This window comes from Schistocerca cancellata, chromosome 1, assembly GCF_023864275.1.
Source record: "Schistocerca cancellata isolate TAMUIC-IGC-003103 chromosome 1, iqSchCanc2.1, whole genome shotgun sequence".
NCBI classification, from domain to species: domain Eukaryota; kingdom Metazoa; phylum Arthropoda; class Insecta; order Orthoptera; family Acrididae; genus Schistocerca; species Schistocerca cancellata.
Window position 1 is genome coordinate 650888518 of NC_064626.1, and position 10594 is coordinate 650899111.

At 41.4% G+C, this 10594-nt stretch overlaps 1 non-coding gene across 1 annotated transcript; it reads left to right on the plus strand.

Moving 5' to 3' along the window:
* The first annotated feature begins 10317 nt into the window (after positions 1-10317).
* On the plus strand, positions 10318-10392 carry Trnap-cgg (transfer RNA proline (anticodon CGG)). Its single transcript has one exon. It is a non-coding gene; the product is annotated as a tRNA-Pro (tRNA).
* The last annotated feature ends 202 nt before the right edge of the window (positions 10393-10594 follow it).

The window sequence follows — 10594 nt, forward strand, 5'->3', positions numbered from 1 at the left end:
ACAGATATCTTATCTAAATCATCTGGCAACTCGTTTTGATCATCTGATGACTTTACAGTACGGTAAATGACACAATCAACTGCAAACAATCTAAGACGGCCACTCAGAGTGTCTCCTATGTCGTTAATATAGATCAGGAACAATAGAGGGCCAATAACACTTCCTTGGGGAACGCCGGATATTACTTCTTTTTGACTCGATGACTTTCCGTCTATTACTACGAATTGTGACCTTTCTGACAGGAAATCACGAATCCAGTCGCACAACTGAGGCGATACTCCGTAGGCCCGCAGTTTGGTTAGAAGACGCTTGTGAGGAACGGTGTCGAAAGCCTTCTGGAAATATAAAAATATGAAATTAATTTGACGTCCCCGATAGATAGCACTTATTACTTCATGAGAATAAAGAGCTAGTTGTGTTTCACAAGAACGATATTTTCTGAATCCGTGCTGAGTATGTTAACAAATCGTTTTCTGCGAGGTACTTCATAATGTTCGAATACAGTATATGTTCCAAAACCCTACTGCAAATCGACGTTAGTGATATAGGCCTGTAATTCAGCGGATTACTCCTACTTCCTTTTTTTGGGTATTGGTGTGACCTGAGGTGCAAATTATGGATAAAACAAAACAAATAACGATAGTTCAGAACCCAATAATGAAGTTTTAGGCCTCCGAAACTAGTGTAATAAAGGATTCATCATTCACAACTGAAGTGGATTTTCAGTCTAATCCATATGATCCCCAGTTGCCGCTGTTCTTCGAATCAGACCTTGTGCTGCAGCATCCTGTGAAACGTGGTCCGTGGCACTCATGCTGGTCACTTCGCTTTTGTACCTCTCAAGATGTCTTTTACACCTACAGCTATGCTCCGCAGGTCACCTTTCGCTGTGTGGCCGTGAGTACTTCGTGTACCTGTGTCACTCCCCATTTTCCTCTTGCAGTCGCAAATGGTGCGCAAGACGACCGACAGCTAGTAAGCCTCCATGCGAGATCATATCTCTCTAATCTTGCCTTCAGCGCCTTTTCAAATTCATTGCACGATGATTAAGCGATTTTTCGGATTTCTGGAACAGGAGCAGACCATACTTTGTATTCAACCGAGTTCTCATGCCTTCTGATGCGAATACGGTATTACACCGTTATAGTGTCCTCGGCGTCCTTAGCTGAAGCGTGTGGTTATTTTTACAAATTTTTTGCTTATTCTGTTGTTAACAGAAGGATATTCGTATATTTAGTCACTTGGTCATCTGATACTACGTTCGAAAAACCTCGAATTGGCCCATGTTAAGCGGATCATCGACACATCTGATAGAGCTGAATGTCCTACCGTCTTTCCTTATTTTCCCAGCACTACTGTCTTGTCTACTCTGAAACATACCTTTAGCCAGTGGTGTTCCATGAGGGTCGGCTAGATCAGCGCCCTTTACCAACAAGAGTAAGGAATCGGCATTCGAACTCGGAACCTTACATTTCATGGAGAATACTCTTACTGTATCAACTGAGCTGTCCAACACGACTTATAACCACCTCTCATTACTTTCATTCTGTCACCAGTTTTCGCATTTTTATGACCAAATATGACTAGAATTCTTATTTGTAATATAATCATACCGCGCTGTGCACTGAATCTCACATACCACTACACTTCAGCAAGCTACTGCTATGTACACATGACGCAAACGGACTGCACTGTCTATGATTTTCACGTGGTTGCTAAGTGTGTCAATACTACAGAAATAACATAATGAAGTTTCTTATCGGTGGCTGTTTATTTTTCCTAGTTGTTCTTAACATTGTGATTTATTCGCAACTTACGTAATTGATTCTATTTTCCGAAGATAGGTTCCTATTGTTAACGAATTAAAGGAAAAAATAGAGATCTGTCGAGAAACAGCCTACAATTTTATCGAAAACATATGCCAGCACAGTATTACATATAGCCCTCAAATAATATAATAAAATAGTGGGCGCTCGTCTTTAGTTCGTTTGTGCACCACATTCGTTTGCAGCACTCTTTGTAATTTCACGAGAACCTGCCATTCCCATTCTGCAACGCTTCCAGTTCATCAAATATTTTCTGTGCTACAGTCTCCCTTTAGTATAAGCTTTTAATATACATGTCTGAGACCGTGCCTGCCCACACGAAATCCCCTTAGTTCATTACCATAATAAACACTGACATTTTACCGTTGTTCTGTTGTCAAAACCATTTCTGCACGCTTCTCCGACAATACTATTCTTGACGTACGTTAGTAAACTGAACCGATTTCGCAGAAAAAATGTTTTCAGTGTTTGCCAGATACCATACACAAACAACTCCAGTATGTTTTTTTAACTATTCGCTCGCCAGAACATTTTCCACATATAAATGGTGTTCGCTGTGTTTCTGAATATCAGCTTTGTTAAGCGTATTTTTAAATTAACATAACAATCTGTTCAGTCGCCCGTTATCAAAATACTATAGTTGGCTCTAAAATGACTAAATTTTATTTATAATTCTCCTGAGTGCGGTGTACAAAGAGACCACATATCCAAATACGTTCTAACCATGATGTTCAACGGCTACGCCTGTGTCTTCCAAACCACATTACTCGTTGTGGTGGATGTACTGAGGATACCACTGTCAGTTCCACACTTTCGCGTTCCACTTGCAAAGGATGCTAAAAATGTTCAAATGTTTGTGAATTCCTTAGGGACCAAGCTGCCGAGGTCATCGGTCCCCAGAATCACACACTACTTAAAGTAATTTACGCTAAGAACAACACACACACCCATGCCCGAGGGAGGACTCGAACCTCCGGTGGGAGGGGCCGCGCAATCCATGACATGGCACCTCAAACCGCGCGGCCACTCCGTGCGGTGCAAATGATGCTCTGGTAGAGCGACGGTCGTAAAGTCATTGTATGAGCTACAATTTGATTTACCCGTCTAGAATGTTTCGTGGGGTGCATGTGGCAGCAAGCAATACACCGGCAGTCCATAAAATTTCCGTGACTGATTTTATTCCTGTGGGAGACGAGTGTTCAGTGCGGACCTCCGGCAGCAGTGTGTCAACGTTGCTGCGTCACTAATCTCTAACTCAAATGTCAAGACATTCTGCAGAATGTTTCGAAGAGGAGAAAAGTGTGTGAAAAGTCAGTCCCACACACCTTGACTCCCGAATAAAAACAACAACTTGTGGACACTTGCCACGACTTGACTGAAATGAAGAACGCAGACAATACTCTTCTGGCAAAAATCTTCATTGATGACGAGACTTGACCTCATTAAGACGAAATTACCACAAACAGCAAAGTGCAGAAATTCACGTGAACGGTCAATGCTTTGATGACATAATTGACATTCGGGTCAAAGTGACGCTTGGGTTGAGCAACATCCCAAAGGACTTTCCTGTTTCACATGATTGTACGAATGTTCTATTTGTTGTACTCAACTGCTTGTCCAGTATCGACACTTGTTAGACTGATGGCGTATGCTGCCTCACTCCTCTTGGAACGTAAGCTCTCATAATTTCAAAAGTAATTCTCTACATGAAGCACACGGCTCTCTGCAGCTGCTGTCTTTGGACTTCATTGAACAGTTATGTGATCCGTTATAGGTCCCACTTTGACGAGTAACACTCAAGAACCAATCTAACTAGCATTTATAAGATACTTCTTTTAACATTCTGCCGCTGAATCCTTATCTGCACCCTGATTTTTATTCTACTAATTGCAGCAACTGTTGCCGCCCTGCTACATTGTTAAAAACTTAGCCAGCCGGTGTCGTTATTTTGAAATGAGACTTGGTGTGAATGTCGCTTAATAAATATTTCGCGTGAAGAGCCGCTGTGGAAGAGGCAAAGGTCAATCGTGGAAACTAAGCCAGTGAATATTAAAAGTAACGTTATTAAGGAATACACCCGACTGACTACACAAAATAAAAGGGCACGTCCATTCGCAAGTGCGTGGTTAAAAACAAGAATTAATACTGTAAGGGAAATGGGTTGGAAGTATAGTTACGTCGGTACACATTCGGTTGTATGCGATCGTATGATTGGGATAGAGGCACGTACGTTCTAGGTAATATTATTTACCGTGGCGTGGGGAAAAAGAATTGTCGTTAAAATGGATTTATTCATCTGCGAAACAAAATAATCGGACTTCGCAATTAAATGGAAAGAAAGACTGCAGATTCTGAATCTCGGGGCAAATATGACCTAGATATTGAAACTGCCATTGGCGGCCCCGAAGGGAAAGAGATGCACGCATTTACGTTCCTCTATTGTTGAGCAGGACCATCGTGAAGACCTTCGCCTCCATCTAAATTCTCCATGCAAAAAATTAAAATAATAATTTTCCAGAGTTACAGGAGTTGGGATCCATGGTATCATAAATGAAAAAATCGTATTGTTTCAGAAGTTGATTTCATTATTTAGCATAATTTCACCTGAAATTACAGAGCACTTCGTTTATACTCGTACGTCTTATCAAGAGGACATGAGAGCAACGAAAGGTAACTATTACTAAAACTAACAAACGAAGAGCGTAAATCTTCTTTTGTCCGTCAGTATTAAATACTTTTCAAATGAATCTTTGGTATGAGATTCGAATAATTATCTATATATTTATAAGAAAAAATTATTAATTTTATTTACACAACCCACTTCCGTAGCCGAGGCCGTGCCGGCAGGGTAGTTATCCGTGCTCGGTCAGAGGGTCAGCTTTCCTCTGTAATAAAAAAAATTGCTGAGGGAATGGATCAATGATGAACTTGAACGGGTGTCATGGGACGTCCGGCACGAACAAATGCAACGAACAATAACGAACAAAATGAGATAAAAAAAAGCTCGCAAACGCACGCCTATGCGGTGGCTCAAGTCTCGCAGCACGGGGATAATCCATTCGGATCCTGGTGGTGAATAAAGTTTTCACAGTGATTATTTTGACAATTAGAGGAGGGGAGGTGCTGGCATAAGGTTCCTGATCATCACTCTTTGCGCCAATGTCCTGCATTAAATTCCAAACCTTTCCGAAGTGTCTGAAGGGGTGTTGGCACGTAACACTTTTGATGGTGATCCGTCTGTTGGATGGGGACATTAATGTTTGAGACCCCGTTGGTGCTATTCGACACGAGTAGGCTAAGTTCCGCTACCGGGTTTCACTCCCTCCCTTCCCTTCTTTCATAGCAAAACAAACCCTCACGGCACAAACACACGCTTCACACATCATAGCAGGTCGGAGGAAGGCGATGGCAGTACCGTCTCCCCTAGGATCTTGTCAACACCGGTGACGCTGGATTTCTGCATCTGCTCTCCTGCGCTAGTTTCCTGAATATGGGACCACTTTGACTTTAGAACCGTATGTAGGTGTTGTACTTTCAGTCGCTCCGGTGGCATAAGTGTAAATATTTACTGCTTTTGCTATTTTCAGTAACTGGTCGCTAACCAGGTAATCGAGCAAAAATGGGTCTTTTCATCTATTTATGTACACTACACAACATGTACTTATGTACAGTCCCTGCACCTAGCGTCGATACTCTGCGGGTCTTCTTATGCTTCGCTACAATTTTCTGGCTTTGGTAACATTCCTATATAAAACAGAACAGATGTTCAGATGTTATCCTCCACATATCGTGAAAAGTAACAGCCCAGAACGATTCCCTGAAATATGCACGAAGCTAATCTTACTCAAGGACACAATTCTTGTTCTCAAAATTTGTTCAGTTATTCTATCTTGATGGTAACGAGCAGAGACTATAGCTAAGAGATCAGTCCTATGACACTTCTCGAAAACGTTAATCACCTGCATCTTCGATTTATTTCTATCAAATTAGTCATTCATTTCATTGCGCATTCCGAAACTTAATGTTATCTGTTCTTTCCTACATGTATTCTGAACAAAATATTCTTTCTAACTTCAACTTACCGCAAAGACAGACGTCGGTCTTTATATCAAAAATACAACGTCCATTTGACTTGCAGTACAGTCTGTGAGTTGACCGCTATCTGATAAGAAAGAAGACACACGAAATAAAGGATAAAGCTTGTAATTGCTTTTGCCTCCTCAGGAACCAATCGTTTAATTGTGTGCAAAACATTCGGTCCACGAAACACATCACTCACAGAGAATGTCGATGCAGATGTAGTTTACCTCAGACACAATGGAAGGATGCTCTAAGTTAAGGATGTCGACTGCCGTAATTTTGAAAAGCATATGCACAATGAGTACATAACGCGATCGGTCAATCACGTTATGCTGTACGGTGAATTGATTGCCGGACTTCGTTTCTGAGAGACTGCGGATCCTTTATCGTACGATAAAAGAAAATGGTCTACTAAATTAGTATTTCATATTACCCCAACAGCAGACTAATTCCACGAGTGAAATTTTGCGTCTCCTTTCAGGTAATAACATTTAAAAAATCGTTCAAATGGCTCTGAGCACTATGGGACTTAACTGTTGAGGTCATCAGTCCCCTAGAACTTGGAACTACTTAAACCTAACTAACCTAAGGACAACACACACATCCATGCCCGAGGCAGGATTCGAACCTAAGACCGTTCCCGCGGTTACAAACTGAAGCTACTAGAACCTCTAGGCCACCGGGGCCGGCTAACATTAAATGAACAGCTGTTAATTATATAGCAATCATATATAAGGATATGGTTTGCCTTTGCAATAATTAGACCAGATATACGTTAAATGAAGTCAGCATTTCATAGTTAAAGAGAGACTAATCTAGTGATTCGTGTACGATTTAAGCTGGAACAAAAAAGATAGCACGAAACAGTAAAGCTTCCGACGCTTCTTCTCGCTGCTCCCAGAAAACAGTGAGGGATGCGCCTTCCTTTATTTACAAACAATCTTACTGCACTAAGTTAAATATCACTAGCTGGCTTTTTGGTCTTCTATCTCAAGACATACATTTTGAACTTTACGTACAGAAGAAAGGAAACTGGATATGGGTTCTTATATGCCTCAGTGCTGGTGTAGTAGTAAATAAAAGGACTGTGAGACGTTACGTTTTCTTCATACCCTGGAATTCTTAGACATTTTTAGGACGCCGAAACTGTGAAACATGATGGATCTTAGGTCTGCCTTCCTCGTCTTCAAATCAGGGGTCAAAAAGGAAGAACTGAAGATGAGGCATTAACGTCCCGTCGACAAAATGACCATTAGAGGTGGTGCAAATGGTTGAAATGGACGAGGAAAGAAAAATACATCAGCTGTGTACTTTTCTGAGGAACCGCCTCAAGTGGATCAAATAAACTAAAGAAAAACCAAATTAGGAGGACTGATAGGTATTTGGCCTTCACTGGTAACAGTTGTCCCCATGGTCACAGCTATCACAGTTTTCTGTGACGAGCGATCCTCAAATAAGTACAAAACTATTGTTTTACTGGATTAAGAAATTTGTTTCATTCTGACGCCGAAACCCAAGTATAGTAAAACCTAGTTGACCGAACTCGGGTCAGCAGAAACCTGGGTTATCCGGAACACCTCAGAAAATCGGAGATGCAAGAAATTATACCGTACTGAACGGAAATAATTCAAGGACGACAATGCGCTGTAGTATGGTTAGCGGGAAGAGAGGAACAACAGTTCTTGGGCTGCCTTCTGTATTACTACAATAATACAAAATGTGATATATAATCAAAATGGAAAAGATTAAAGGATAGTACAATTGCATTATTATTGAATGTTCTGTGTGTACGAAATTATGCTACTCTTCATTCACTTTACCTTGCGTCACTTCTCGCTTTTTTGTGTGTCCATCAATACGTATATATTAATTATATTTGTCGTCTTCTGAGCCGGTCGCAGTGGCCGAGTGGTTCTAGGCGCTTCAGTCCGAAACCGCGTGACTGCTACGGTCACAGGTTCGAATCCTGCCTCGGGCATGGTTGTGTGTGATGTTAGGTTTAAGTAGTTCTAAGTTCTAGGGGACTGATGACCTCAGATGTAAGTCGCATAGTGCTCAGAGCCATTTTTTCGTCTTCTGAAAGCTCTTATACTTCTGTTGAACTTACGAAATAGGACCACGAACTTCCTCCCCTACATTTCAATTGTAGATGCAGGCAGGTGACTCCAAGGACACCAGTGCCTCTCAAGATGAAGCAAATCCTCCCAACTTGGCTCCACTTCACTTCAATAAAAATACTTGATACTTTTGTTAAGTCTTCTATTATTCAGAAACACACATAATAGAAAACACTCGTAGCACGTCATACCTCGACCAATAAATCTTAACCATCCTTCTACATACGAAAGAGTGAAACAAAATCATGTAAAAAGAAATGTGAATGATGTTTTTTGTTCATTTTTCTGCACCTTACCGCGCATTCATAATTAATGTCTCTGCTGACACTTACTGTCGGCCTTTGTTTCTGTCATTATCGCTTTTCCGTTTTCTTTTGAATAAATTTTCACTTTACCATATCCGGGGATCTTTCACTATGTACCTACATAATTGCCCTCACACTGTATGTTGACATGGTATGGAGGCATACAGTGTTTTTGCTTGTACATATTTATTTTACATTTGCCGATAGGGGTCGATACCCTTTACTTGTCGGCTTCTCTTTTATTTAATGGAATGGATATGTTAGCTTATCCTACGTATGTTAAAGTTGTACAAGAAATTGAAAGATTATGTACGTAATATGATAGTTCATTACATATTTGAATTTAGCGCGCTGACAATAATGTTCAGTTTTCTTCGTTCTCGCTGCCGGGTTTTACGCTTGTGCACTAGTGGAGTTGGCAGCTAAACACGAGCCGCTAACGGTCAACATGCTAGCTGCTACCGTCACACGTGCGTGCTCTCGTTTTCTTAGAGTTAATGCCACTTCGAGTAACTCACTTTCACCTGAGTATTACATATTAAACAATTTCCGTGGCGTTTCCTTCTTTCTGGGTACAGTGTGTGTGTGTGTGTGTGTGTGTGTGTGTGCTTGTTGTTCAAAATCCGACGCTGTGGCAGAAGATCTCCCTTCTTACGGTCCGGGCGTCATTATTATCCGTCGTACTCGCATTTTCAGCGGAAAGAACCGTAGCCAACATCACCCGTCGACGAGGTAAGCACTGGCCCAAACAAATATAGCTTATTCATCAATGATTCAGACGTTGTGAGACACAATACTCAGAGATTATTTCGTTGCACACGTATGTTAATGTCACTACATTTCGCCGTCCACTTTGTTGAAAGATATGTATAACCGTCCAAAACATTGTATAAATTGCTTGCCTTTACAGTTCACTCCTTTTCGTGTTTGCCGGCCGCGGTGGTCTAGCGGTTCTGGCGCTGCAGTCCGGAACCGCGGGACTGCTACGGTCGCAGGTTCGAATCCTGCCTCGGGCGTGGGTGTGTGTGATGTCCTTAGGTTAGTTAGGTTTAAGTAGTTCTAAGTTCTAGGGGACTTATGACCTAAGATGTTGAGTCCCATAGTGCTCAGAGCCATTTGAACCAACCTTTTCGTGTTTGCTTTCCAATGAAAATTAAAACGACTATTGAGTTACAATAATATATAACATGATAGCTTATACCTATGGCTGACATTCCATCCATCGCTTATTCTAGGAACATAAATTTCTTAAGTTTTAAATCGTCATAAATTTTTCATGCACTGGGTTCTGTTACTACGTTTGTTTGTTAATTACTGTTACTACAGTTTGTTCGCATCACATATACAAATTAATTACATAACGTATTATGGTACAATACAAGCATATGATGCATTTGAAACTAAAGAAACACTAGAATGAGATTTTCACTCTGCAGCGGAGTGTGCGCTGATATGAAACTTCCTGGCAGATTAAAACTGTGTGCCCGACCGAGACTCGAACTCGGGACTTTTGCCTTTCGCGGGCAAGTGCTCTACCAACTTTTCTTTTTTTTTTTTTTTAATCTCAGTTTGTTCGCTTTTTGTTCGTTGCGTCTGCTTGGGGCGGACGTCGTAAGACATCCGTTTAAGTTCGTTGATGATCGCTTAACTCAGTTCTTTTTTATTACAGAGGGCACGTAACCCTCTGACCGAACACGCTGAGCTGCCGTATACCAACTGAGTTACCGAAGCACGACTCACGCCCGGTACTCACAGCTTTACTTCTGCCAGTACCTCGTCTCCTACCTTCCAAACTTTACAGAAGCTCTCCTGCGAACCTTGCAGAACTAGCACTCCTGAAAGAAAGGATATTGCGGAGACATGGCTTAGCCACAGCACTCTTTCAGGAGTGCTAGTTCTGCAAGGTTCGCAGGAGAGCTTCTGTAAAGTTTAGAAGGTAGGAGACGAGGTACTGGCAGAAGTAAAGCTGTGAGTACCGGCCGTGAGTCGTGCTTCGGTAGCTCAGTTGGTAGAGCATTTGCCCGCGGAAGGCAAAGGTCCCGAGTTCGAGTCTCGGTCGGGCACACAGTTTTAATCTGCCAGGAAGTTTCATAAAGAAACACTGTTTTTAGCCTTGTTTCACAATTTATTATTAATGTTACTGCACAATCTAGGTTCCGGGTTAAAAGCCCACTTTCAAGTACATTACTGATTCCCAAAGATCTTGTTTAGTTAATTTACAATGTTTCACCAAGAACCCACAATGATTCAATTAAAATGATGCATT